Source organism: Dioscorea cayenensis, chromosome 14 (genome assembly GCF_009730915.1).
Source record: "Dioscorea cayenensis subsp. rotundata cultivar TDr96_F1 chromosome 14, TDr96_F1_v2_PseudoChromosome.rev07_lg8_w22 25.fasta, whole genome shotgun sequence".
Taxonomy (NCBI): domain Eukaryota; kingdom Viridiplantae; phylum Streptophyta; class Magnoliopsida; order Dioscoreales; family Dioscoreaceae; genus Dioscorea; species Dioscorea cayenensis.
Genome location: NC_052484.1, coordinates 11,275,575 through 11,280,484, shown reverse-complemented (window position 1 = coordinate 11,280,484; position 4,910 = coordinate 11,275,575).

Below are 4,910 nucleotides of genomic sequence, written 5' to 3'. Positions count from 1 at the left end.
AGTTTATTATTTAAATTAGTTAATGTAAAGAAATATAAATGGCGTTGTTTAACATTTTTTACCTAATATATTTAGAGAAAATCTGTTGTTGTGAATTGGCGACATAGGCCAAAATGATATGTACATATGTCCCTATTAAAATAAAACATGCCAACAACCATTAGAAGCAAACAAGGTAAACATCTCATAATATATATAGGCGCACCCAAGCACAGGATAAGAACAACTGTGCTTAAATCCTGCTCTTCCTAGGTTTGAGCATTTACTCGGAAGATGAACAGTCTCTTTAGCCTCGTGCTTCAGAAAAGAGCAAGAGTGTGTTTGTACCCATACTATGCCTGTGGTAATCTCGGCTTTCCTCAGTTGTTCTTCAGAAAGGACGCACCCCTTTCTCTAAGCATGGGCACACACTCAAAGATCCCTGTTCTCTCTCCTGATACTTGCAATTTGCATGGCCAGAACATGGTCGTGCTCCACTTGTCAACTCTCAGGAATTTCTCCAATTCTCTGTTTTGCTCTGTTTACCTGTACATGCACGTTACTTGTCCAAATGTAAAAGTATGACAATTAAGCTCTCAAAACACTATGACAGGACAAGAAAACATGATGAAAAGCATCATAATCACCAATTAAACATGAAAGCTCAAGATTACAAACAATGAAAATAAAATTACAAAAACTAAAACAAAAAACTTGTGTTGCCTACCAAGAAGCATTTGTTTAACGTCACCAGATTAACGTAGTACTTTGTTGCTCAATTACTGAGGCTCAAACAAATGGAGCCTCATACCTCTCACAGTGGAGGGAACACTTCCAATTAATTTTATACTTAGAAAAAAAACTAACTCATGCTCACCAAAGTCCATATTGGGAGTGTGGGATGAAACAATCCTTAGTGGAGGTGAACTTCTTCTCTTCTTTGGTGCCAACCTCTTCCACCATTTCTTCTTCTTTGGGGATGCTCCTTCCTCATCCTTATTCTTTGGTTGATTTTGATTGAGCTTGATGAGTATACAATTATGCATCATTTAATATCATTTTGTACACTCATTAGGTATGTATTAGAGTAATATTATGGAATTTGATGCTAAACATGGTGTATTTTGTATTCTCAGTCTTCAGTCAGTGTTTAAGGATGAGAGAAAAACAAAAGAAGTAATCTAGAGTTAAATAGAGGAAGATGGAACTCTCTCGGCATCAACCAATGAAAAACAAGCCAAGCAGACTCACTTAATGGCATCTAATGGTTGTGCTTACTGTCGTAAGTCTCTTCTAGAAAACCTTCCAGGCATGCTTATACCCGTAAGGATGAGCATAAAGATATTCAGAGGGACATACGGGCAGGACTTGCACCCATAAGTCAAAAAATAAGGATCATGTAGATGAGCTTACTAGCATAGCATACGCCTGTAAAAGTGATCACAAGGGGCATACAGAGAAGCTTACGGTCAAGTGCTTACTACCATAAGCTGGACCATAACACTATACTTATGGCTCTAACTGTTCCCGTAAGGCTGGCGACCCATCATTTCCAGCTCCTTACACCACGCCCTTACGCCCATAAGCATCCCGTAAGTGGCATAGTATAAATATTCATGACGAGGGTTTCGAGGGCATCTTATGTTCTATTCGAAAGTGAGGTTGGGGGGAAGAAAAGGGGAAAATCTCTAGGACTTTGGAGGCGATTCTAGAGGGATATTCAACCTATCTATCTTGGGAAAGAAGGATTGTCGCCATCAAGATTAGTTTGGCGGCATCCGCGGAAGGTCCTTGGGCATTCTTTAGAAATCATCTTCGAGCACGATTGACAAGTGGGTTTTCATGTCTTCTTTCATTCTCTTCGTATCTTGTTGTTTGGATGCTTATCCTCCACTAATGGAGTGCTAATTTTATAGATGTTCTGGCGTAGTTGAACTCTAGGGTTTTATTCTATTTGACATTAGTTGTGGATCTTGTTGATTTTATTGTTTCTTAATTACAATTCATATCATTTGAATCAAATTGCGTGTTTTGTATGATTTGATTGTTAACGAGGTAAAATCCCTAGTGATGAGTGCAATTTATATCACGTTTTTCTTACTCCCAATTCATACTTTTGCTTGTCTTTGAACACCTTTTGTATATATTTGATGCTGCTTTGGGTGTTTGTGTTCATGGTAGAGGAAATTAGGGCTCAGAGCACTTAGGAGTGAATTCGAGGACAAAACGAGCAAAGAATGAAGATTTTATCTAAGTGTTCAAGCCAAGCATGGGTTGAGCATGGTCCTTCTCTGTCCTTGTTATTATCGCTGTTAAAGTTGCTTAGGAAGCTGACCTAGCAGGGGGTGCTCCCAGGATGAGCACGGCCAAGACACGGTCATGTTTGTCCCCGTAATAATCTCAAAAATTAAAGCACCATCTGTTAATAGGGGAAGCACACCTAGGATGCTTCTTGCATAGTCTTTCTTAAGTGAAGCACGAGTGAAGCACGCCCGTGTTTCCTCGCTGTGATTTTCCTTGGATAACACTTAGCCGATTCACTCAGAGCTTCATAGAAAAGCACGGTATGAGTACAACTGTGCTAGACAATGTTAAACCCGAAAACACCCATTTTAACTGCAGATTCTAGGGTTTCTCTCATCTTTTGTTTGGGGATTTTCTTTTCCACCGGGAGAGCATTGATGAGGATGAAGATCAAGCTTCACCGCACCATCTAAGGTGATCAAGGTCGAGTTGGAGGCTCAAGGGAAGTGTAGCTAGCTCATCTATGAAGCTTTTAAAGCACAACTGAGAGGAGATTTGTTAAGAGGGAGATCATGATTTCTTCCCCTAGTTCTTTCTTTCTTTCTTCTCAGTTGTATCAAATCATGAGGGGCTAATTGTTTCACAGTTCCCCGGGATGTTGAACTATGTTGTTCTTGATACTTTGAATACTTGTTTTCTTTTGCCTATGGAGTTTTAATGTATTTTTGTGTTTTTCATATGCTTGCATAGCTTGATGTGTTTTATTGGGTAGATTCTTGTGTAAAACATAACATAAGTGCATTGCCATAGTTGTGATTGGCTAGTGTAGTTGCAAAACTCGATGTGTATGAAACCTGTAGTTATATTTGCAGCCCTTGACGTATTTGAGAGCCATAGATGCAACATAGCTTTTGAGCACCCACAAGGATTTTAGAATGTACCCTGGTAGGAATTAGATTCAAGTTAGTATCTTGAGCACATAGAAATCATCCCGGGACATTGCTCTTTTGTTATCAAAAACTCGATCCAAATCTACATGTTGTTTCCACCCTTATCTGGTTATTCTTATTACCTTTTTAACCTTTCAACCAACTCTATGATTTAGTAGACATTAGAGGATTAATTAGTACTAGAAGTCCAGTCCTTGTGGCTCAATAACCCTATCCCCTAGGGGGCACCACTCTATTACTTATAATGATCTATGCACTTGTGGAGAGTACATCAAGTTTTTGGCACCGTTGCCGGGGACTAGCAACTTTTAAGAAATTTAGAATTATGGTGATCTAGTTTGTTTATATTATTCATATTTGTGAATATCTCTTTTTCTTTGTTTGATCATTCATCTTATCTTTTCTTTTCTTATTTTACTCTTGAATTGATAGTTGATTTTATCTCAACTTACTCTGTGAAGGAACACTTGTATGACACAAGGGAACACTTCAACTCCATTGGCAAGCCCCTATCTTGAAGTTGAAAGAGATTTTCAAAGGAGATTCTTAACTATTGATATCAGGCATATCGAAGAACTACTTTGTACTCTGAGAAGTCACTCTTGGATTATGGACCTCCACGTGGAAAACACTGATGCTCATATTGAAGAGCATAAATTGGCAAAACTAATAGATATTTTTCATAAGCAAACTGCACAGTGGAGTCATTTTATGAGTATAGGAATGGGTTTCTGATAAGTGCTTGTGTGATAAAAATACGAAGTGTTATTTCCTTGTGTTGAGCATTACTTTTCTTGGGTTTTAATGCTAATATGTGTGTACTTATGTTACTTTCATACAGGTAGGATTGTGAGGCCAAATATGAAAGAAAGAAGCCAATGCGGGTCATAAATGCACCAATTTGGAGGAAATCTTGCTAAGGTTCAAACGCAAAGACACAGGTCGGGTTCCAGATGCGGGAATGTGTGCTAACCTCCTCGTATCCAAGTTAGTATAACCATTTCGAGGGGCACAAGGGCAGTCACATTCAAGCATTCTGACTTGTGCATATAGAACAAAATCTCCACCAACATGTCCGTTATTGAAGAAGCAAAGCGATCTACGATGTAAATGTGTGCCCGTTTGCGTTACCTCGATGAAAGCATGGATTCGGGAGTATTTCGGGCCGGTATTATAGTAGGGTACTGTCGAAAACTGTAGCAAGAATATTGTACCAGCACTGTTCACAGCCGGCTGAGAAAATAGGAAAATAGAGAATCCACACGGGTATGTGGAAATTCCACACGCCCGTGTGAAAAATCCACAGGGACGCTCACACAGGCGTGTGGATTCCCGATTCCAACCCTTTAAAAGCTGATTTAGCCCTGATTTCAGCATTCTTTTCTCCATCTTTTCCTTAACTTGAGAGAGGGCTGCGGCTAGGGTTTTGAGAGGTATTGGCTAGGGCTTTGGAGTGGTTCTATGGCTCTGACATCGCGCGCCGTTTGGAAGAAGGTTAGTGGGAGAGCTTTCGTCGGCACCGATTCGGCGAGGTGTATCCTAGGCTAGACAAAGGGACCCTTGCAACGAGTAGAGGACTCTCCACAAGACCATCGCCATGACTAACGAGGGCGTTTTCTATGGATGCTTTGTTTTTATATTCGATTTCATTGATTGTACCTTAGTGGGTACTTGGGTATTTGTGAACCCTAGGATGTATTCGTTTCATTGAATCTCTTTATTGTGCTTTCAATTAAT